Source organism: Ictalurus punctatus, chromosome 9 (genome assembly GCF_001660625.3).
Source record: "Ictalurus punctatus breed USDA103 chromosome 9, Coco_2.0, whole genome shotgun sequence".
NCBI lineage: Eukaryota > Metazoa > Chordata > Actinopteri > Siluriformes > Ictaluridae > Ictalurus > Ictalurus punctatus.
Window position 1 is genome coordinate 26,615,092 of NC_030424.2, and position 26,150 is coordinate 26,641,241.

The following is a 26,150-nucleotide window of genomic DNA, read 5'->3' on the forward strand; positions in this document are numbered from 1 at the left end:
AAGTTGATGACTTTTTACATGCAGCAATCAGTAAGGTAATCAGATTACAATTTGACAGCAGTAATTAGTCATTTTTAGTGGATTACTGTTTTTGAATACCTTACCCAACACTGATTATTTTACAGCCAGGCCTTCAGTCTGTCCTTACTTTACACCACCTGAGTTCTATCTTTACAACACAGTCATTATTTTACACTGCCCCTCATTTTTTTTTTTTTTTTTTACATTGTACCTGATTAAATTTACAATGTCCATGATTTGTTTTTTGTCTTTTTTTTTTTTTTTTTTTACGTTGTCCCTGGTTGATTTTACACTCTCCCTGATTTTTTAACACTGTCCCTCATTTATTTTACACTGTCCTTGACTTTCTTTTACACTGCCCCTTATTTTTTTTTACACTGTCCCTCATTTTTTTTTACACTGCCCCTTATTTATTTTACACGGCCCCTGATTGTTTTACAATGTCCCTAATTTTTATACACCGTCCCTAATTTATTATACAGTCCCTGACTTTATTTTACACTCTCCCTGATTTTTTTACACTGCCCCTTATTTTTTTACACTGTCCCTGATTTTTTTTACACTGCCTCTTTTTTTTTTTTACACTGTCCCTGATTTTCTTTTGCAGTGTTCCTAATTCTATACTCCATTTTCATTATTTAATTTTTTACACAATGTTTTTTGTTTTGTTTTTTTTACCTTTATTTTGCAACATTGTCTCTTACTTTTTTTTCTTGTTATCTTGGTGCCATGTGATTTATTTTCAGATGAGCCTATTTACGATGATACATTATATCAGCACTTCTCCCAGACACATGATCATGATTTCAGTGTCAATGTCTTTAAAAAAAAATTGTAATAAAAAAAAAAAAGCTGTCACAAATTTGGTAGAAAGTGAAAGTTTATTCTGTTATTAGTTCCTTTATGTGGAGTCCCAGTTAGTGATAAACAGTTTGACAAATGCTTATGCATTAGTTTGCAGCTCAGAAATACAAGCCAACATGAATTTGATGCTGAAAGTATTTTTTACTATGAATCTAAATAAAAAGTAGGGATAATATAATGTTTGGAGAGCATACAGGAGTAGCTTCAAAAGGAAAAGAATCGCAGTTTTTTCTTTGTGGTTTAGTCCGGAAGGTTCTATCAACGTGTACATGTCCCCACAGAGCCGTTGCTGGGTGCAGGTGTAGTGTTTCAGAACAGTGCTGCCTATTCAGCACTGTTTGTGTCACCTGATGCAGCCGGGTAGAGGGCGAGGCCTGACAAGGTACTGAATGAGGAGAAGGAGAAAAAAAAGCAAGCATATGGGAAGCAATTATCTGTAATACAAAATCCAGACAAATGAATGAATGAAAACGCAGTTAGCTTCATACGCCACACCAAGATTTATGTGTAGTTCCTGTCCTGAAGAACAACAGGGAATGCAGGCTGAAAAACACACAAATATTAGTTCTCGGAGTCTGTTAAACCTGATACCAGTACAATTTGTGTTAAAGTAACCAACATCTAGCAATATCAGTTAGTAGCTATATAATATAAACTATTTAGAAGAAGCCTTTTTTGATCACAGATACATTACAGCACAGTGAAATTCTTTCTTCTTTGCATACCCCAGCATGCCAGGAAGCTGGGGTCAGAGTGCAGGGTCAGCCATGATACAGCGCCCCCTGGAGCAGAGAGGGTTAAGGGCCTTGCTCAAGGGCCCAACAGTGGCAGCTTGGCAGTGCTGGGACTTGAACCCCCCGACCTTCTGATCAGTAACCCAGAGCCTTAACCGTGGAGTGATAGACATCCAAATCTCTTCCCATGAGTGGGGGTCTTTCTGATGGCAGGTATGTGTGTGTGTGTGTGTGTGTGTGTGTGTGTGTGTGTGTGTGTGTGTAAAACACCCTAAGGACAGCAACTAAAGACACTAAAATTGTTGAAGGAAAAAATAACTTAAAAGAAAACAATTGATATAGCAACCGGCAAGTTTTGGTTGCCTGATGAATTAGCAAGTTAGCTAAACAAGCTAGCGTTAAAACTTCACATAGAGTATGCAGTGTAAAAATTTTTTTAAATATCAATGAGAATATACTTCAGATATATTTTTCTCCTATGAATTCATAGCGGTGCCAATAATTGTTGCACACATATTCAAGAAACTTTTTTATTATTTTTTTTTTATATATATATAAACCTGTGTTTTGTTTGCAGTTGTTTGATATCCATGAGAGCAGAGCATTTTTGTAAGTTTTATGAACAAAAGATCAAAAGTTTAAACAATAACGACAATTTTTTTTTTTTTTTTTTTTTTACCAAGGGTGCCAATATTTGTGGAGGGCAGTGTATATATCTAAGTCTGCAATTTTATCTAAGTCACGTTTTTAGCTATGTTATCATTCCAGCATTTTTTAAGCAAAGTGCTTTCCTTTAAAAAACAAACAAACAAACAAACAAACAAACAAAAACAAACTCAAGCTTTAAAGATTGTCTGTTTCTAAAGAAAAATATATAAGATGAGTATCGATATCAGTATAGTGTCTGATAGGTTTCGTTATCAGTGTCGGTATCGGAAAAGAAAAAGTGGTATTGTGCCATCTCTACTGCCAATTAAATAATCCAAAATATTCCATTAATACCTACATCATTGTATTTAAGGACTTGTTCATCTCAAGCCGAGATTTGTCGTACCCTTTTATTTTATCGGAACAACATACTGTATTTAAATTAAGGGCAGAATTTCCACTTAAGTAAAATAGGTAGCTTTTACATACTGATATAATGTGCATTGTACTACAATAAATTAAGTTTGTAAATGTAAGTCTTTCTATTTACCTATTAATATTTTTGTTGAACTTACATATTTCACTTAAGTGAAAATTCTGCCCTTAATTTAAATACATTGATCTATGATTTCTTTCTTTCTTTCATTTTAACAGTGTAATTAATCATCAACTGTAACTCAAATCTAAGTTTATCTGCTACAAGTGTCTAACTAGACTGTTTCAGAACATCATTTTCTAGATTTTTTTTCCCCCACAATGATATTAAGTCATACACTTTTAAGGTAAACAAACCCATTGAATCCATTACTTGAATTTTTGAACTTTAAACAAAAATGTTAATAAAGCATGCAGATGCGGCTTCAGCAGCTGTTTACTGGCAGTATAATATATGGTAAACATTTCTACAGCTAGTGATTGCTACTGTCTCTGCCCCAGCCATTTCTTACCTTCTTATTCAATTATTTGTTAATGTGGAAACACATTAACCGACTCTAATTTCCTCCCATTTGGACCTCTATAGGAAATGCTGAAGGGAATGAGGAGATACTACAATCTCAGCTCTGTCTGCACACACACACACACCAAGATCATCAGTGTTAGATGAGCTCTGAGATGTCCTGCATACACTGTGGTGAGTTAAACTAAACTAGACCCAAACACCAACCTAACACTGACCCACTCAGTGATCTTAACAAACTGTAAAGTTCTGCGTGGGTCTGTATGAAATAGCATCGCTCGATATACTGTAGCGAAAACTACTGTACGGTAGTAGTGGACAGACTTCATATAAATAACATAATGAACTTCCTTTTACTTTCACACTATCCGTCGTTACCCAGATGAGGACGGGTTCCCTACTGAGTGGTTCCTCTCAAGGTTTCTTCCTCATATCATCTTTGGGAGTTTTTCCTCACCACCGGCTCGCTCAATAGGGATAAATTCCCACGCTTAAAATCTCTATCCTGTGTTTATATGTTTCTGTAAAGCCGCTTTGACACAACGTCTATTGTTAAAAGCGCTATACAAATAAAACTGAATTGAATTGAATAGTTGTGAACACATCATGACCTCACATGAACAGTACAGTCGTACCGTGTGAACACACATATGAAAAAACCCCTCTGAGACGCAGACATGGTGACTATCATGTTAACTGAGAAAAAGCCGAGCGTTTGAGTGGGTTTACTTGTTGAACTCTTATACAGCTCTGTCATGGTCACCAGAAATTGAGATTCAGTCGTAATAAACATTCCTAATACCCTCCCTGGTGAACAAAATATATACTTTATTGTATTTCAAATATATTAGCTTTTTTCAATAGTACATTGCAAATATACTAACAAGGAATTGTACCATCTTTAAATATATATTTAAAAAATATATATATATATTTTAACTATTTTCACAGTAAAACTTTTAACACACTTTAAAATAATTGTAATGTCGCTTATTTTCTAAAATAAAGTGAAAGTTCTGTGTCATTTTTACTTCATTTTTAAAGTGTACTTATTTGAAGTTTTTTGTTTTTGTTTTTGTTTTTAAATATTTTACACATATTGTAAACCGTATGCTCAAAATGATCATCGTATCAATGCACGGAAAGTTTATTTTAAAAAGTTGTAGTAGCATATTTGAAGTTAAGTTCGAGTGCAGTTTTTGAGTTTACTTATTCATGCTTGGAATGCACTTCATTACTTGGACATTTCTTTTCAGAAAGTATTACAATGTCTGACTAATGCGTGAATGTACAAATGGTTCCACTTGTGATTGTGTTTTAAGTGTAAGTATGTTTAATTAGTTATACCGGCAGAGAAGTATCATGGTAGGATCGTACACACAAATCCACCATAAACTATTAAATACAGCAAGTAAATACGCACTCTTAAGAACTATAGGTACACGCGAGAAACTGACTGTTGTACTGGACAGGAAGTGGCAGTTACTGGATTGTTATTTCACAAGTGGAAGTTCAACCACACTATAACAGACAAATAAACGGTGGATATATTGCACGCAAAAAAAAGAGTAAGTTCACTCACACTGCGTTAACACGTTAGAATCACAATCAGTGTTCAAATATTTTAACATTTCATTATTATTTTTAGGGAGAAATAAAGCAGGCTTAGTGAAAAACAACGACAACTTGGAGAACACATGTACAGTTAAAACAATTGTTATCAGCACATCGTGGGTAAAGGACACGTTGTTTGTAAGTGGAATGACATACATTTTGTCCTTGGGCCAAACTATTACACTTTTACATGTGAGTGATTGAGGATGCAAATACATTATTGGGGTGAGACACTTCATTTATAAATGTAGAGGATTTATTTAGCTGAACATCACTACAAACCTTTCCTCCACTCTTAGCAAGCTTCCATCCATCCATCTTCTATACCGCTTATCCTTTCTTCAGGGTCACGGGGAACCTGGAGCCTATCCCAGGGAGCATCGGGCACAAGGCGGGGTACAACCCTGGACAGAGTTCCAATCCATCGCTGGGCACACTCACATACACACTCACACACCCATTCATACATTGCACCCATTCATACATTCAACGAATGGACCTACCATTCCATGCATGTCTTTGGACTGGGGGAGGAAACCAGAGTACCCGAGGAAACCCCCGCAGCACGGGGAGAACATGCAGACTCCGCACACACAGGGCCACGGTGGGAATCGAACCCCCGACCCTGTAGGCGAACGTGCTAACCACTAAGCCACCGTGCGCTCGCTTAGCAAGCTCTTTTACTAAAACACAGAATGTATTTGTGGTAGATACAGAAAAGGCCCTATCTTCAGAAGTGACATCCACGAGGGTCATAATTTCACACAATGTTCCATCACTTAACTGTACAACAGAAATATTACTCTTTTTAAGAGTCGTGTTATGATAAGAATGATAAACAACACTGATACAGATGAAACGGTCATAAAATAAACCTGTGAAATGTTCAGTAGCTATCCTCTGCAGCACAGATGTGTGTCAGCCCAAACCTCTCATATTATCCTGAAACTCCTTTGACTTCTTTGTTAAGCCAGATCTCCTTTGGAGTTTGCCAGATAATTTCCTTATGTTGTCATTAGCATTTGCCATTATAGTCCCTGCCTTTTTTTTTTTTTTGAGAGAGAGAGAGACCCCTCCACCTAAGGAATCTCTTCACTATTTGAGCTGGCACATGTGTTGTTCCATTGAAAAACTTAAGCCAAATCCCATTAAATGATTCAAATGGAAATGTGGATGTTGCCCACAGTGGTCCCCCCCCGGTTGTGCACACTTGCGGCCAAGTGTATTAACAAATGCACACTGAAAGAAATATTATAAAGTTTCTCAAAGCTATGCACAAACTTTCAAAGAGCTTGTTCTGCCATATCCACATGGCTCACTTTGAAGGCATCTCGAAGAAGACTGTGCATTGCAAAATCTAATAAAAAATCATCTTTAAAAAAAGATGACTCTAGTACTTCTTTTTCAAAATGCCATTCAAAACAGGCAAAGCATAAAACAACAGAAATGACCTCCATTCAGAGCCTTTCCAGAATTTTATGTCCTTTATTGGTCTTGGTGCCATTGTGACCTCCACAAGTGGGTTAATGGCCATAAATCCCTGGTCTGTGTAACTGATCTTGGAGCCCAGGTACCGGACTTCATTAAGGTGCTTACTCTCTAGCCACAGAGATGTAATCTGTTTAGTGACACCAGGCAGACACTGTGCTGGTGCTCCGGAACGGATCCAGTGATCATGTTGAAGCTCTCAGGTTGCTTCAAAGAGGAGGGGCCTTTCACACGCATTACTGGTTTAGCAGGTGTTGCCAGCATAGCGTGTCGGAAATGATCTGTCTCTGTCCACTGTCCTTAAAGGTGGTTCGGTGGCTTCCCAGACATGGGCCACCACCATAGTGGAGGCAGAAGTCACACCCGTATTTGACATTGAACAGTTCTGTATTTCTCAAGAGGGGGCGGGCAACTGAATCCGAATGTTTTTAGAGTCCGTCCATTGAAATCCAACCTGTTCCAGTTCTTTGAGCTGTGACACAAAAGCAGTAAAAAATGAAATCATATTTGCCTGGCTGTTACCAACACGTAAACGTGGTATGCATATGTTCCCTTGACGATCTTTTGGTGACAGCTCTATGATTTGACACTGGATTGGCCATATCTGAACGTTGTTACTTTATGAACAATATATGAGGCTTTATGAAAAAGATATGAGGTTGCTGGTGCCAAGCCAGGAAAATGTTCATTGAACATTGTAAGACGATCCTGAAGAGCTACGCGTGTCAAGTTGTGCCTCAGTATATATATGACACGAGTAAGTGCAGACTCTGTCCATTTGTGAGGGGAGCACCAGGGTATAAAGGATCATCATCATGTTGTTTCCGTAATAAAAGACCAGACTGCTCACATTCACACCTACAACACAATATGAAACACAAGAAGAAATCGCACTGACAGTGTTGTTCTGTTAAGACAGATGGTTTGCAGTCGACATAAACCAGCAGCATGCACAGATAACCTGTAATTACAGAGTACCTTCATTTGGTTTAAATCTTGATTTCCATCTTGGCTCCTCTCTTCTCCTGTCCTCTGTTCTTGTCCAATTCCATCATCTTCCTCTCCCTCCTCATGTCCGCTTCCATCATCTTCCTCTCCCTCCTCATGTCCGCTTCCATCATCTTCCTCTCCCTCCTCATGTCCGCTTCCATCATCTTCCTCTCCCTCCTCATGTCCACTTCCATCATCTTCTTCTCCCTCCTCATGTCCACTTCCATCATCTTCCTCTCCCTCCTCATGTCCACTTCCATCATCTTCTTCTCCCTCCTTATGTCTAATTCCATCATCTTCCTCTCCTTCCTCTAGTCCACTTCCATCATCTTCATCTCTGTCCTTTTGTTCATTTCCATCATCTTCCTCTCCCTCCTCATGTCCACTTTAAACATCTTCCTCTCCCTCCTCATGTCCACTTTAAACATCTTCCTCTCCCTCCTCATGTCCACTTCCATCATCTTCTTCTCCCTCCTCATGTCCACTTCCATCATCTTCCTCTCCCTCCTCATGTCCACTTCCATCATCTTCTCCCTCCTTATGTCTAATTCCATCATCTTCCTCTCCTTCCTCTAGTCCACTTCCATCATCTTCATCTCTGTCCTTTTGTTCATTTCCATCATCTTCCTCTCCCTCCTCATGTCCACTTTAAACATCTTCCTCTCCCTCCTCATGTCCACTTCCAAAATCTTCCTCTCCCTCCTCATGTCCACTTCCAAAATCTTCCTCTCCCTCCTCATGTCCACTTCCATCATCTTCCTCTCCCTCCTCATGTCCACTTCCATCATCTTCCTCTCCCTCCTCATGTCCACTTCCATCATCTTCTTCTCCCTCCTCATGTCCACTTCCATCATCTTCTTCTCCCTCCTTATGTCTAATTCCATCATCTTCCTCTCCTTCCTCTAGTCCACTTCCATCATCTTCATCTCTGTCCTTTTGTTCATTTCCATCATCTTATATGCTTCCATGTTCTTTCTTTCCCTGCTCATTTTGATCACTATCTTGCTGGCTCCTTTCCACTTCTTGTGAAGTATCTGCATCACTATGATCTGTAAGACGAATCTGAGACAAATGTACAGCAAACTTAAAAGCAAGTTAAGTGCAAAACAAAACAGTAGTAGATACAGGCCAAATGTAATGTAATCCAAAGATCATTGAACAAAACCGCCAACACACTGAGGCACAGAGCTGTGCGAGGCTATCTCGGCCCATCCAGTCTCAAACTTCTAGTTGAACATTTAGGTTATATATACATAAAAAAAAGACATTTTCTATTGTACATAAGCATTTTTTTTCCTTCTGTAAACGGATGTTCTAGGAACTGGAGATGTACAAAGAAATCTCTTGTATAACAATTTTGTCAGTTTCTGCAGATACAGTACAAACAAAATGAATGAAGTAACTTTAAAACAGCTAAATTTATCCACTAGCTAAGTATTTGCAAGCCGTAATCATCACGATTAAAGCAAACAAAAAAAAAGAGGCTTGCATTTATCTTGCATCAGTGGACTTCCTGTTTCAAACATACCCCCAATCAGTGTGAGTCCAAGTTCAAACCCAAGAGCTTCTGGAACAACCGAGGCTGCCAGATTCTGTTTGTAATTTTCCCACACAGAACGCACGAGGAAACCCCCTCTGATTAAATGCTGTAACTGTAGATGAAAATGACTGTCGTTGCTATACACTGTAAGATGTATAATTATTTAATAAAAGAGAACAATCTATTTGATTGACCCGAAGATATTAAAACATTCATTCATGCTAAGCGCGTTATCCTGGTTGATATGGTGGTAGATCTGGGAAACAATTGGGTGTGAGGCAGGAAAACACCCTAACTGGGACCCCATGGATCACTAAGCACCATGTATACACACATTCACAAACTCATTTAAAAAGAATGTAGTAAAAACAAACTTGTGTAGTATTTAGAAAGCAGGCCATAGAGATAGACAGAAAACGTAGTTTAACTGCAAACAGATGGACTTAATTCTGTATTTACAGTTACCGCATTAATCAGGAATCATTATCCAGAGTGACTTACAGAAGAATTGCTTTGTAATTCTTCATCAAAATCTTTTCCTCATGCTATACGACGGGCTAGACGACTGGGTCAGAGCATCTCCAAAATGTCAGGTCTAGTGGGCTGTTCCCGGTATGCAGTGATTTAATACCTACCAAAAGTGGTCCAAGGAAGGGCAACCGGTGAACCAGAGACAGGGTCACGGGCTCCCAAGTCTCACTGACATGCGTCGGGAGCGAAGGCTAGCCCGTCTGTTCCGATCCCACAGAAGAAGCACAAAGAGCTGTAAAAGGTAATGCTGGCTCTGATAGAAAGGAGTCAGAAGACACAGTGCATCACAGCTTGCTGCGTATGGAGCTGCGTAGCTGCAGAGCGATCAGAGTGCCCATGCTGACCCCTGTCCACCTCCGAAAGCTCCTACAATGGGCACGTGAGCATCAGCATTGAAGAAGGCACCAGGATGCACTGTGGAAAGAAGGCAAGCCGGCGGAGGCAGTAGTTCTTCTTGGAAACCTTGGGTCCTGGAATTCATGTGGATGTTACTTTGACACGTACCACCTACCTCAACATTGCTGCAGATCAAGTACACACCTTCATGGCAACGGTATTCTCTAATTGCAGCGGCCTCTTTAAGCAGGATAATGCGCCCTGACACACTGCAAAAACAGTTCAGGAACATGACAAAGAATTCAAGGTGTTGACTCAACCTCCGAATTCCACAGATCTCGATCCGATCGAGCGTCTGTAGGACGTCCTGGACAAACAAGTCCGATCCACGGAGGCCTCCCGTCGCAACTTACAGGACTTAAAGGATCTGCCGATGATGTCTTGGTACCAGAACCACAGCACACCTTCAGAGGTCATGTGGAGTCCATGCCTCGACGAGTCAGAGCTGTTTTACTAACACAAGGATGACCTACACAATATTAGGCAGGCGGTTTTAATACTATGGCTGATTGGTGTATATGGTATGATATGTCAGTGGGATGAATTTCTTGTGATCCAATTTAAAATGTTTGACATAATTTAAAATAATAATAATAATACAATGGTATAGGAAAGCTCTAGTATAGTATAGTATAGTATAAAACTACCATTTGTGACATTTTTACCAAAAGAAAATAATAAAATGTGTTTCCTAATTATGTTTTCTGCTCTTTTGCCCTTCTCCAAATTATTACCCCCTTTTGTTTCCATAGTTACACACCACATTAAACATTGTACTGTATTCAAAGGCTCTCACACACGAGTCAACAAGACACAAAGGCTCAGTGTTGACTCTGCATCGCGGATAGGTGACGGACAAATGATTTTGTACACCGGTTTTACTGAAATGCGGTTATGGGACTTTTCTGCTGCAACACTGTCTTAGTCTTGGTCTGGTTTCTGTAATGTGGAGACCCCGGGATGTAATAAGAATCATCATCTAAACCACATGCATATGTGATTATCATCACACGGTAAACCCATAATCATATTTCTAATACAATGGTAAGGGAAAAGAAAAACACTAGACTGTGAAGCGTTTACACAAGCCAGACTTCCCAGTGTGCCGGGTAATAAGATCTAAAAGGACAGATGTGAGGAACAGATATAGTATCAGGCGTTGCTGCCAGAGCTGGATAGAGAGGCTTGAAAACGGAAGTAAACAGTAAAAATTGGGAATAAATGGAGAACTGTGCTTTTTTTTTTTTTTTTTTTTTAAGACAGGTTACTGATTAGCAATGCACAGGAAAGGTGTGTTACTTTGTTCTGTCATATTTACTCTGCCTTTATTTTTCTGGTTCATGAGCAAATCTTCAGGCTTGAGCACCTGCCATTTCCCCCTGATTCATCACTGCCCGTTTATTGTTCATTTCAATTATTAATAGAAGTGACATGACGAGCAAAATGCAAGAGACAAGTGAACATCTGGCAAAGCAGTATAATCAGATAGCTTTCCTATCAGCCTAGATAGTTTTAGTTTCCATTTTAACAGGCTAGACAGCTAATGTTACACCAGCTAATGAACTGCCGTAGATACAGTTTTCTTGAATTAAGTATTAAAAACCGATCTTGTAACCTGTTTCTTCTACATAGTAGGGAACGTGACCTATGAACTGAATTTGTTATTTATTTATTTATTTATTTTTTTACACTTAGCTAGCTGTGATGCTTTTGACATTTCAGCCAGGATCTTTCCCTTTGCTAACATCTAGCTATCATTTTACACAGACAGTGAGACCACACCGTGAGATGTCACGAATACAGGAAGACAGGAGGAAGATACAAATATCGTGTGAATGCTGCTACTGTAAAGTAAGGATTAGTGCCAGTGTGAAAATAGGGACGGAATGTAAATAGAGCGTATAAATAGATAAACTGAACGTCTCATAGGGACAGTTGTGTTTCTGTTGGCAAAAGCACACTGTCACTGTTTATAACTATATATACACTAGCTGTCATATTCAGTTACTGCGTTTCTCTTTGTGCCATTGGGGGAAAAGAGGGGAACTCCCATACAACGTATTAAACTATAGACTGCTGGGTTGGAGTAAGATGTGAAGGATTTGTCTTTTTATTTGGAGTTTACACATACAATATGTACACTCATCACCACGAGACAAGAATGTCAAAGAGATAGACAGATAACAAAGTTGTAACTTTAACATCAAAACACAAGGATTTACGTTTACGGCATTTTGCATATGCCCTAATCCAGCTCGATTTATAGAAGTGCTTCATAGCGCTATCAAAAATGTCAGATTGAGACAAAGAACAATTAATTAATAATGGTATTAAATATCCATCTATCCATAGGAGTCTGAAGTCTATCCCAGAGAACTCGGGGCACAAGGTGGGGCACACCCTGGACAGGCTGCCAAACCATCGCAGGGTACGATCACACACAGTTTGGACTGGAGGAGGAAACCGGAGTACCTGGAGGAAAGCCTGTAGCACGGGGAGAACATGCAAACTCCACACACTGGGCTGTTACAGGATTGGATTGTAATCAAAATAGTAAATAAAAGTATATTTTAGATTTTTTTTCCTATTAAGACACTAGCACGTTTATTTATTTAAAGGCTAAAGGCTCTGGGTCAATGATCAGAATGTAGGTAACCACATATGGGCGTTGGTCAGGTGTCCATAACCCTTTGGCCATATAGTCTATGTAATGTATAATAATAATAATAATAATAATAATAATAATAATAATAATAATTGTGATTTCTGGGGAGGAAAAACCTGAGCCTAATTTGTCTACGTGAGCACTGACATGTTCCCGAGCGCAGATTGCATTATAGCCACTGATTGGCCTTTAATGTTGATGTCCTTCCTCTGAATTATCTTCCCTGGAGCAGTGGCATTTCAACATGACAGGACTACATTACTGTTATTATCCTGTAGGACTAATCTCTCTGGCCTTATGGTCTTGTCCGCCTCATGTTCAACCCTTATATTACTGGGGACTAATATTCCTTTTTTGAAACATTATGTTTTAAAGGTCATTCTGAGATTAACAGTGATCTGAATTTTAGCTCCAGTAACATCTCTCTTCATACACGTCGTCTGCGAAGAAGGGACAACATATCGAGTATTTCTCAAATGTATTTCAGCTTGTGCTGCTATAAAATTAAAAGATACAGGCAAAACACTAGTACTAGGATAGGTCATTAAGAAATATGATGACCTTAATCTCAACAGAGGCTCATGACTATAGATCTTGGTGGGACAGGAGGACATTAATAATGATATGGCCTCAAACAAAATGAAGTTGACGTGACGCTATCACACTTGACGTATGCTAAAGTCTATTATATAGCGATATTTAGGGGTAATCCCATAATGCACTTCTCAGTTTTGTGCGTGCAAGAAAAACGCAGTAAGAGCTAATATCGTCAACCAGGGTTGCCAGGTTTCAGTAAAAATTCCCAGCATAACTATGTCTCAAAAACCATACAAAAGACCTAGCCAAAAAAAAGTCATCCACTTTTCACCCCTCACCCCAAAGCCTTTTTGTGTAGGGAAACAAGGTCACCATGGTGCACAGGCATTTCTAACATATAGACATGATCCATTCCATAATTCCCTCTTCCCTCTCTCTTGCAATATTCACTTCTCAGTTCCTCTTAATCTCCAACTAACTATCAAACGTGCCTTCATAATTTGGCTGTAATGAAAGCCTGCAGCCAGAATAGCTGTTCTTTATTTTAATTCTTCCCGTAGCATTACAGCATTGCTTTTTTAAGCAGAACAACTGCCACATTTGAATAAAGGCAGGCTTCAATGATCTCATATAGAAATATCCAGGCCAACCACATCAATATTTGACATAGATCAGCGCGTTTCAGCCGGAGTGTGCCCCAGGCCACTCTCTAAGGCTGCTGCTTTACATCAGCGACTCTGTTTGTCCTCGTTAATTTATCAACGGAGTAAGAAGGGGATTGTTCTCTCTGGCCGTGTTTGGTTCATTTGTAAACTGCGTTTTGTCACTTTAATGTTTAATATAACCGAATAGAGACTTTCATTATGTGTGTGCATGCTTACTGCAGTACACATAGCTAAAACCTGGCCTGAATCAGATAGCAAGATGCTCACAGTTACTGTCGTGTTGTTGTGTTGGTTTTTAGTCATTGTGTTAAACCACAGCACTGGATGGATATTTTTGGGCCACCGATGAGTGCAGCAGAGGCGGCTCACAAACAAAAGAGCACTAGATAGGCTACAGTAGGTAACTGGATACCGTCAAAGTGACCTACGTGTTAACTGGTAAAGTGTAGATACACAGAGTGCACTGTAAATATATATTAGATAACGAGACGTGTCTTTTGCATCCATGTTAATTATTTCATGTAAAATTATTTCATTAACACACATAAATATTAAACATAAATACTAAAATCATTCAAAATTACGCGATACCAGCCCACTCTTCTCTGTTGTCTTGTAAAGGAGTTTACAGGACCGAAATCATGTCTAAAGTCAGAACAAAAGCTTTGAGGTTCAGTATTATATATTGTATAATGGATTCACTCAACGTGTCAACCTTCAACCTTATACACACACTCACACACACACACACACACACACACACACACACACACACACACACACACAGACACAGTAGGTTATTGTCTTAGAACTAAATCTAACAGAACTCCAGAAACTCCAGTGACCTCTAAAGTTACTTTCAATGTTTAAACCCAGAGTTAATACCTTTTAGTCATTTGTTGCCGTTTACTTATTGTTGCTTAATAGGAAACAGGTAGCATATCTAAAGATCTCACAATGAACTGCTGTGTGTGACTTAAGCTGCTGATTAAATAGAAGAAGAAGCCTTTATTGGTCACATATACATTACAGCACAATGAAATCTTTTTCTTCGCATAGCCCAGCTTGTTAGGACGCTGGGGTCAGAGCGCAGGGTAACTCAGACATACAAAAAAGGAAAGGAGAGGTATTAACAAGATGGTACAGTAAGAAAAAAGTACCTTCTTTTATCCAAGGCATCTTAAGGTTTAAGAGACGTTCTGAAAGGCTCCACAGCATCTCTAACTTCACAGTGTTGACACTGGTGATGTCCTTCCAAAATGGAAAATTATGGGGGAAAATGTTTATTTGTTTATTATTAGTTATACTACAGCATGTGGAGTATCCACCTTACACTGTAGTTGTTGCTGTAGAAGCAATGACATATTTGAAACTAATATAAACTGGTGATTTGCCTTCCAGATGTGATAATTATTCTCAGAGTTGTCGTTAGAGAACATTAATCAACACCTTCTGACCAATCAGATTTGAGAATTCAGCAGCGGCGTCTATGAACTCATGTATGTGGAAGAGGGCAGATAGCACTTTCCTTTGTATGTGTTCTGACAGCATGATCAGGAGTTTGAAAGGATGTGTGATTGGCTCCATGTGTCTCAGAAGAAGCTCGTGTCAGTATTCAATCTCATTGCCGTCGTGTAAAAACAAAGAACTAGCTGGTGGGCGGAAGTGGTCAGAAATATGTGGAAAATGGCAGATGACCAAATAAAAATATTGGTAAATATTAGTATTTCCAGAAACAGCAACTATTAAGAAACAGGTGACGTGTGTAATTCAAAGAAATAATATGAGAACACTAAATAAAGCACTAATAAGCTGAGAATGTGCTGTATAACTGCTACGAATTTACGCCTAGTATGTGACACCATGTACTGGTGTTTCTATAGATAAGCAGAAATTAGAATGTGTGTGAATACTGAAAAGAATAGTCGCGTAAGAATATTGCAGTCTCGCTGCATATTTGAAATTGGTCTTCGCCTATTCCTCTCCCTGTACCTCAAAATAGAACAAGAAACGAAAGTCGGTCACATGTTTCCATTCCATGTGGTGCTTTAGTCCTAAAAACACAGATATGAAAGGCCTATTTTGTTACATCCTGATTAGATCTTGTTGTCTTCTCTCATTAAATGTAACTTTAATCCTTTTCTTTTGTTCCAGAACAATGCATCTCCAACCTCAAGTAGCTCAAAGGCCACGGATAAGAGACTAAAGACACAGAATACATATACAGTATCTCACAAAAGTGAGTACACCCCTCACATTTTTGTAAATATTTGATTGTATCTTTTCATGTGACAACACTGAAGAAATGACACTTTGCTACAAGGTAAAGTAGTGAGTGTACAGCTTGTGTACCAGTGTAAATTTGCTGTCCCCTCAAAATAACTCAACACACAGCCATTGATGTCTAAACCGCTGGCAACAAAAGTGAGTACACCCCTAAGTATCCAAATTGGGCCCAGTTAGCCATTTCCCCTCCCCGGTGTCATGTGACTTAGTGTTACAAGGTCTCAGGTGTGAATGGGGAGCAGGTGTGTTAAATTTGGTGTCATCGCTCTCACACTCCCTCATACTGGTCACTGGAAGTTCAACATGGCACCTCATGGCAAAGAACTCTCTGAGATCTGATTTGTTGCTCTACATAAAGATGGCCTAGGGTATAAGAAGATTGCCAAGACCCACACAAAAATAGTGTCATAAGGAATGACTATATTAGCAGTAACCAGTAAAACTGCCTACTACTACTACAAAAATTAATTTCTTTGCATTTAAAACTGTTTTCAATTTTATATATATATATATATATATATATATATATATATATATATATATATATATATATATAAAAGTCTGCCTAAGGTATTTGCAAAATACTGTACTTTTCCACATCAAAAGAGTTTCTAGCAAATTCCATTTTAGTTCACTCCCAATTCCCAGCATTGCAATTCCCAAGAAAGAAAATCTTTCCTGGTATTTCCTGGAATCATTTAAATTCGTCTCTGAGCTGCGTCGCTGGTTGCCGTGAATCATTCGCTTAACGTGAGAACAATCCAAGTGCTTGAAAATGCAGCCCTAATCAAGCCCTAGTGTGAAGCCAGAGTCATGAACACGCACGTGTTCTGTTCACGGCTTTACCAGAACGAAAACCTAGACATGAGGGTTTAGATACTGTATGTTTTGCCATTTCTGGGAAGCACTCCCACAGTGTCGCACAAACGATCTGAGATTGTGGTTGACTTCACATTTCTAACAAACTACCTGGACGGCTTTTCCCTGAAACTCGGTACAATCGCTCTGAATGTGCCTGCAGCTCTGACTTACAAACAAGTTCTTCAAGGATCTAGTCAGTGTGAAGATAATTGCAAGCCTTTGTAATGCTACATAAAGTGTCGTAAAGCACTATGCACTTGCATAGAATAAGTACAGTAACTGAAAATTAATTAATTATAGAATAAGCAGATAATGAACAGGAGGAGCACTATTCGTTTTTTGTTGTTGTTGTTGTTGTTGTTGTTGTTGTTGTTTGGAGTTTTTTTGTTGTTTTTTTAAGAAAGCTTGCCAGAGATCTGGTTGACAATAGAGGTGTGCATCAGGACTAGGATCTCACAGGATGCAAGAAAAAAAACATGTGAGTAGAAGGTTTTTACTTTCATGTGGGTGAGTCTTTAGATATGTAGTTCATGGGACAGAGAACGAGTGCATTAATTAACGTGGGTATGACAACAGCAACACACATGAAGGAAAAGATCAGGAAGGAGAGTGCTTTATTTTAAATCAGATTTTTAGTGTCTGTGTACATTTCACCAGACAGGAGGGCATGTGCTGTCAGATTCATGACAGTTGGCCAGTTAACTGGAAAGCAGTGCAAAGTTCATCCGATGGATTATTTTTTATATAAGGGAAACGTTTACTTATGGTTCTTTGCTGCAGACAGCAGCAACATAAAACGTTTTTTTTATTTTATTTTTTTTTTAACAAAGAAAAAAGACTCCCATCCGCCCTCTTCCTCTTCTGACTCGGCCCTCCATGCTGTTTAATTCTTTAATTTATTCTTGTTGCAGATATTTGACATCTGTCATATCACAGCAAACCACTGACTACATTTAACATCCTGTACTGCGGCCTACAGACATGGCCGCCATGGACTGCAATTCCCAGAACACTCACACTCATTCTAATCACGCACACCTGCATCAAATTCACAGCACTCACAAAACAGTATAAAGAGACTGTTTGAACACGATGACTTTGCGAAGTATTGAGTGTTCTCACCGTACCAAGCGTTTGCACCCTGTTTCATGTCCATTGATCTTGTTTCTTGCTTCTCGTTCTCGATTCTTGCCTCGCCTTGCCTCGCCTCGCCTCGTTTATGCCTGTTTGCAGATCACCTGACCCCTTGCTTGTTTTTTGACCGCGCCATTGTCTCATAATTTGGATTTGACTGCCTGCCTCTCTTTATTAAAAGCTCTTATCTGCACTTGCATCCGTCCTAACCTTCATTACGTGGAATACGGGACAACGTCAAGATGCGGCCTACGCCAAATGGAAAAAAAAAAAAGAAACCTACTTGTAATGCAAATGACAGAGTTGCATGTTGAGAGATTTTAATCAGATTTAAAAGCAGGTTTTATTTTACTTACAATGCAACTTGGACGCATTATCAGTGATGTAAGTGTTTCGGCATTTCTGCACGGGGCCTTCGTTGCCTTATTCTGGATGCAGGACTGCAGGCAGGCCATGCTAGCACCCAAACTATCTGCTTACGCAACCATGCGCTTGTAATCCGGGCAGAATGTGGTTTGGCGTTGTCCCGCTGGAAAATGCAGGGACGTCCCTGGAAAAGACGATGTCTGGATGGCAGCGTATGTTGCTCCAAAATGTGTACATATCTTTCTGCATTAATGGTGCTCTCACAGATGTGCAAGATACCCATGCCATGGGCACTGACCCACCCCCATACCATGACAGACGCTGGCTTTTGGACCAGACTCTGAAAACAGTTTGGATGGTCCTTTTCCTCTTTGCCCCGGAGAACACGACGGCTGTTTTGTCCAAAAACTATTTGAAATGTCGACTCGTCGGACAATGAAACACGATTCCACTGTGTTGCTGTCCATCTCAGATGAGACAGAGCCCAGAGAAGTCGGCGGCGCTTCTGGACGGTGTTGATGTATGGCTTCTGCTTTGCATAGTAAGGCCTTGCATCTCTGGATGTAGCGGCGAATGGTGTTGATGACAAAGGGTTACCAAAGTATTCCCGAGCCCATGTCAGGATATCCATTACAGACTCATGACGGTTTGTAAGACAGTGACGTCTGAGGGATCAAAGATCACACGCATTCAGAAGTGGTTTTCGGCCTTGTCCTTTACGCCCCGAGATTTGTTTATCCTTTATTTAACCAGGAAGATCCCATTGAGATATCACAATCTCTTCCTCCAGGGAGACCTTTGACTGGATTCCTTGAATCTTTTAATTATATTGTGCACTGTAGATGGTTAAATGTCCAAAATTCTACCGATTTGTCTTTGGGGAATGTTGTTCTCAAAGTGTTGGATTATTCGCTGATGCATCTGTCCTTGCTCTTGAAGGATTTTTTTTCAACTTTTTTGGAACAGGGACAATTTAGGACTAATAGCGATGTGAGAAGTTCAAATAAGAAGGTGATGTGAAACAGGTGAGGCAATCGTCTAATCAAAAAAGGTTTTTAAAAAAAAATCCTTCATCGAGCCCTCCATCCTTGGTTCCAGAACTCACCTACCAGGCATTTATACTTTGACCTCTTCCTTTCATAGGCTTCTTCCATTTAATCTTACCAGGGAACCATGAGCACCAGTAGGATCATGTGTCTTGTAGTTTTTGACATCAAGGCAATGTCTGGCCTGAATGTTATTTCTGTGATGGTGTCTGGGAAATCGCATGTAGTAATAAGTAGAAAGGAGTCTGCCTGGTTTGGATATCGGTGGCTGCGGCTTCTCTCCTGCCCTGACAAAAGCGATGGGATGTCTTGCTGCATGTAGTTGCTCACTGCGAATGATCCCTGAGCAGATGGCATCTGTTATTACCGTCAAAAACTTGTCATGTTGCCAGCGATAGCACCCCTCAGGGCCTTCAGGCAGCAACGCAGCATATGCTCCAGGAGTCCTCTCTGGCACACTGAGCATGCTGGGGTTTTTTCCATATCCCAGCTGAAGACCTATATGGATATGACCGGGAAAAAGAACCGTTTTCATGTTTTGCTCGCAATTTCATGCCCTGCTCACATCAGACACGCCCAAAAAATCTGATCATGCTAAAAGTCACTTAGTTACTGGCTATAAACAAATATTATTAAGATGAATAGAATGAAGGTATTATTATAATACCCGTGGCGGCTGTGGATCAGGTGGTAGAGCGGGTCATCCACTAATCGTAGGGTCGGCGGTTCGATTCCCGGCCCACGTGACTCCACATGCCGAAGTGTCCTTGGGCAAGACACTGAACCCCAAGTTGCTCCCGATGGCAAGTTAGCGCCTTGCATGGCAGCTCTGCTACCACTGGTGTGTGAATGTGTATGTGAATGGGTGAATGAGACACACTTTGGAACCACTAAGGTTAAAAAAGTGCCATATAAATGCAGACATTTACCATTTATTCAGTAACTAATATGTGGGTTATTCAGTGACTAACAAACTGGCAGGAATAAGAGAGAAGCATGTAAGTCTGGACCTGCTGATGGCTGCTGGGAGTTTTAGGGGGTCAAGTCCAAAATCTAATTTTATCAATCAGTGTTTAATTACCCGTGTAGTTAAATAATTTGTGGAATACACACCCCGTAGCTGATACACATGGCACAAACATCATAGTATTTCTATCTCAATACTGTAAATCATTGTTAGTGTTGTCAAATTGGCTGTGCTATAAAAGGAATAAAACACTTCGGTGCATGCCATCTTTGGAAATTAATAACCTTCCTGATGAGTAAGAGTAACTCCTCTTCACTTCACTGTCTCCCTAAGTGTTTTATTCTGTACCTATTTTGTGCATTGCAGTAGGTAGGATGGTTCTGTCACTGCATTTCGATTGTTGTCTCTTTGCTCCACGACTGAACTATCAAAAAACAACAAACAACAACAACAACAAGTTTTGTTGTAAGTGGAAATTAACCTGAATTGGCAAACTATACTAGGCAAATAGATGAGATATTTGACATGCAAAAGCAAAACCGCTCAAACCAATTTTCACACGCTGTATTTCAGGGTAAAAAGGTTATAGCATGACGTAAGATTTACATTTATTGAGATTTCTGCAAATGATATCCAGACACAACACAACACAGCATGATAATACATATGCAATGCATACCAGTGATAGATTATTCAGAACGAAAGACAATCTGACACAAACAAACCAAAACTGATATGAATAGGAGGAGCATTATTTGTGTTCTTATTGTTTTGTTTGTGTAACATAACCTGAAACTCCGTCTGTCTTCTTACAGTGGCATCTAGTCCTGGACTAACACGCTTGAACACACCACCTTCAGCTCGTCGGTTTATTTATTTTATCGGACATGAAAACCATCAGGTGTGTAATTTAAAGAAACGACGACGACACTGAACGGAACATTTCTGTGGTTTTTGCAGGTCTGTATGATGAGTAGTTTTAACTCTGTCAACATGAAACATAAACAAAATCAGCCATTAGCAGGAAGGAGACATGAGTGAAAGGAGAGAAAGGAGAAACCCTGTCTGATTTCATCTAATTAACCTAATCACACAAACGATCCTCTTCCACAAGGACAGCGGCTGATTAATCTAATCACAGTAACGAGCCTCTCGTCATCATGCTGCCGGCTGCTATTGTTTCGTCCATCATTCACTAATAATGCACACCTTCTTACGTTTTCTCTCTCAGTGAAAACACCGAATGGTGCCGATCTAAAAAGAGGACTGTTTTTATTTGTTTGTACACTTTGGGTGTGAGAACCAGCTGAACTGTTACACCGCTGCAAAGTGAGCTTATAAACCACTGACAAAATAATAATTGTTCAGAAAACAAGGGGGCCGCACGGTGGTTAGTGGTTAGTTCACCTCACACTTCGAGGGCTGGGGGTTTGGAGTGCTGCCGGGGTTTCCTCCGGGTAGTCCGGTTTCCTCCCCCAGTCCAAACACATGCATGGTAGGCTGATCGGCATGTCCGTAGCGTATGAGTGAGTGCGTGTGAGTGTGTATGTGATTGTGCCCTGCGATGGATTGGCACCCTGTCCAGGTTGTACCCCGCCTTGCTCCAGGTTCCCCACGACCCTGTAGGATAAGCGGTATAGAAGATGGATGGATGGATAGACAAAAAAAAAAAAGGTTAAGAAGTTTTGAAGGCATCGTGTAGATAGTCAGAAGCCATATTTATTAACCTAATAACTTTTTTAAAAAAATATTTTCACTTTACCTAATAGGTGCCTTAAAATAAATGATAGCTGCATGATAAAATATGCAATAAGGAATTACAAGGTGCATTCAAGGTGTGTTCTTTAGGTATAACATTTTAATATCACGAATAGTATTACAATTCTTTTGAGGTTTTTTTTTTTTTTTAATAATCATTATGAAATTATTGTCCATACACATTTTATGTAATTACTTGAATTCTTTCAAAAAGCACGAATGATTATTATTATTATTGTTATTATTATTATTATTATTATTATTACTGCCAATTATTTCTTAAGGAGTGAAGCCTCCTGCATGTTTATGGTGAGTATAAACCACAGTTTGCTAACGGAAGCTCTATGACCAAAGAAATGATCCAACGTAGCCCTAACCCTAACCTCTCAACTACCACACCCTCTACCCCACCCTCAGGTTTCTGTGTGGTTACTCTCGGGTTTCTGGTTTCCTCACACTGCGGATTAACTATGATAAATTGCCCCTAGGTGTGAACGAGTGTGTGAATGAGTGTAGCACATACAGGGTGTCTGCCGACCTCACATCCAGTGCACTAGGGATAAGCCCTGGATCCATCACCCTGACCAAGCATTTTCTAAACATGAATGAATAAATCAGTTATGAAGATATATGGAAATAAATCATCTTAATAAAGCACTGAGACACCAGCACAGTAACCTTAATGCAGTAATATATCTGTCAAAGAACATTTCTACTGTATAACCTTTCAGATTTAGGCATTATTTAGGCAGCTGTGGTTCAAGTGGTAGCACGGGTTGTCCACTAATCGTAGGGTCGGTGGTTCGATTCTTGGCCCATGTGACTCCACATACCTGGGTACACTGGGTACACACTGGGTATTCTCCACTAGGGTTTCGGACCTCGAGCTCGGGTGTGAGCGGCTACCATGCCTCCCCTAAAAACTGATGGCCTCCTCTAATACTGACTACATACAGTACATCTTCAACAAGTAGCTCTTCCTCGTTATACTGCTTTTTTAAATAAAACTATTCTGCTTATACAATATATGTGAGTTGGCTTTCCATGTACACATACTGGTTCGGTTCATAATTATCTCAGGTGCTAGGATTGATACAGGAAGATAATTATTTGGATAGCGCATTCATTAGCTAATGTTCCATATAACTATGTCTATGTAGTGAATCTGATTTTACAGTGTAGGGAACAGTGCGTAGTGGACTATTTCAAACCCTGCTAATTTCTGACTCAGTAACACAGAAACAGCACTGTACTAAAACATTTCATACACATATCTATTTGAATCAATTGATTTGGCTTCAAAATGGACTTCCTGTTGATTTTCTCAGCTTTTTTGCACAGTTTTGCCTTCTTGAATAGAGTACTCTGTCAATAAGTGTCCGAAACCACATCTGTACATGTGCGGTTAAGATACTGTAGATACTGTACAACATGGTGTGATTTGAGGAGAGTGTGTGATGATATCACACACCATGGTCTAATGAAAAAAACTTCAGACACCAAAGTAGATCTTGGCTGACCAACATTTAGGTGTGTGGTCTTTCTGATCCTTGCATACAGAGATACAGCAGTGTGTCATTTTGGTTCACTTTCCATTGTGTTGTGTTTCTCCCATGGTGAAGAGCTGGGTTCTGTTTCGTTCCTGCGAATGTGATGATAAAAGGCGTGGCAGACCAGCAGGCACCGAGGCATTATTTTCATAATGCTCCTCTACAAAAGCGCTGTATAAATGAAAATTGAACTGGCATAGATGAGTTTTTTTTTTTTTTTATGTTCGGACAGACTGTAGAAGGATTTCTAATTTGGATTCTTAAGAGGCATAGAGAGAGTGAAAAAAGACATATATAGGGATGGAGGAAGTGGTTTGTGGGGGGCCAGGTTCGGGTTTTTTTCACTTGCACAATGTGAAAAGGAGAAGCATAAGGGAAGGTGTGTGTGTGTGTGAGAGAGAGATAATCATCCTCCACATCTGCTTTGAGCCAAACACAATCTATATAGCAATATACATGTATGCACTTCACCTATTTCTTTGTTAATGTTGTGTGTGTATATATATATATATATATATATATATATATATATATATATATATATATATATATATATATATATATATATATATATATATATATTACATTAAATTACATTACATTACATTACAGCATTTGGCAGGCGCCCTTATCCAGAGTGACTTACAATTATCTCATTTATACAACTGAGCAGTTGAGGGTCAAGGGCCTTGCTCAATCCCCAACAGTGTCAGCTGTTTTTTAAAGAATAGTCTGATTTTCCCTTTAACAGATCAACAAGTCAAAAAGAATTGTAATTACTGTCTCTACAAGATAAGCGATGAGCTCTGTGGGGGTGTCCATCTACTCAAGTGTCACTTACTCAAGTGTTGTTCTGTGCTAAGCAGTCTGGATAAACAAAACCGGTGTGTGTGTGTGTGTGTGTCGGGTTTCTCTCAGGAAGACAGCTGACTCACAAGCACTCTGATGCTGTGTGTACTCTAAAGAGCTTTTCGCGCCGCACTTAACCCTGGGCTATGATCGTTCTAAACCCTGCTTTTAAACCCGGGTAGAGGAACGTTTCACACTTGTAATTTAGAAGCAGGGTTAGCACCGCTTTTTACCCAAGGTTATGAACCCTTGGTCCGAATCAGGGTTAGCACCACTTTTGCTGCGTTAACCTTGCTGGTTGTTAGAATATTACGGCTAGATGCTTAGCAACAGACAGCCAATCTGAATTTGAACAGCTGTCTGTAAAACTAGTTTTGCCACTTTCACTAATCTCACCAATGAGAGATAATGTCGACACTATCTCATGGTATATCAGCGGGGGGGAGTTTTTCAGGTTTCCCTTCTATGTTGTATTATTCTACAACTACAACTTGTACTACAAATAAATGCCGGTTTAACACTCAAAAAAATAGAAGGAAGGAAATTTTATTTACAAACAAATATTTAAGTATGTGCTCACCTTATGGCCTAACAAGATAGCTTTGATCACCTCTACCCTGAAACACATTAAATAGGTTTATATTAAAATATTTGTGACGTGCTTAATTTGTTGCTTGGAGAAAATATTTAGCTCCAAAAAACAAGAGCAAGAGCTTCTTTTCTCCCTCAATATTTTTCAGGGACATTTTTGTATGTGAATGTCACATTAATGAAGAAGTAGCGTAGACGGCAAACTCTGGACTCAAAGTGACACAATGCAACGACACGGTATATTCAGCTCGGCTAGTTAGAGATCTACAAGATTGTGAATACAGTGGTGTCGATGGTGGTATCAGCTTGATAGTTGAAGCCTTGGAAGCTTATCTGTTTGAGCGTACAGAGTGTACAGATGAGGAGCACTGCCCGGTCTGGAGGATATCTACACCAGTCAGTGCAGGTCCAGATCTTCAAACATCCCGCACACAATGGACTGTTATGGTGACTGTGGTCAGTTAAGTGCCACTGTGTCCACAAGGCCAGGACTAAGAGGCTATAGAGAAGCTACTTTCCCCAAGCCATCAGAACCCTGAACTCATGGCCCCTATTCCAGCTCCTAACACTAATGCACACTCACAAACACGGACATATACATACATATATATGGTAGAAAAAGCAAAGGCGGCGAATGACGTCAAATCACTTGGACACCAACCGCGAAAAACTCTCAAGAAGGGCTTTCTTTCTTTTTTTTCCCTCCGCCTTAATAATCCAGTGTTTTGCTGACCTTTAAATATAGTGCGGAAAGGAAAAGTTTATAGATTATTTTTGTCTGCGTCCGTTGCAAATTTGCGACGTTTTTACTTCCTCTGAGTAAAAGGAAACAACAGGTGGGTTGTTTCACGAAGTGTATAGTGTAAATGCAGATATCGGTTACGGGTCACTTTTAAAAGACGATCTAAGCGGGTCGTCAAAAAAAAAAATCGGGTATAGTTTGACAAAATCGGAATCGGGCATCAAGACCTGTAGTGCAAATGCAGCCTAAAAGACTAAAGCACTGCTGCAGCACTCTTTTCCCTCTCTATAAGGCACAGTACTGTGTTACTCTGGCAGCCAATAGTAGGAATGACTACCAGCAACTTCAT

At 39.6% G+C, this 26,150-nt stretch overlaps 1 protein-coding gene across 6 annotated transcripts in view; it reads left to right on the forward strand.

Moving 5' to 3' along the window:
- si:ch211-63b16.4 (kinesin heavy chain) overlaps window positions 1-22,280 on the forward strand; it is a 64,485-nt gene extending 42,205 nt beyond the window's left edge. For 4 of the 6 annotated variants that reach the window (XR_008397041.1, XR_008397039.1, XR_008397042.1 and 1 more), the window contains 6 exons: window positions 1,616-1,832; window positions 3,289-3,399; window positions 11,552-11,635; window positions 12,137-12,337; window positions 15,806-15,890; window positions 17,199-17,312. The gene's annotated coding sequence lies outside the window, so the exon portion shown is untranslated. Of the gene's footprint in view, window positions 1-1,615; window positions 1,833-3,288; window positions 3,400-11,551; window positions 11,636-12,136; window positions 12,338-15,805; window positions 15,891-17,198; window positions 17,313-21,126 lie in introns of those variants that run through there. The other 2 variants (XR_008397040.1, XR_001813578.3) reach the window with 2 other exon arrangements.
- The last annotated feature ends 3,870 nt before the right edge of the window (window positions 22,281-26,150 follow it).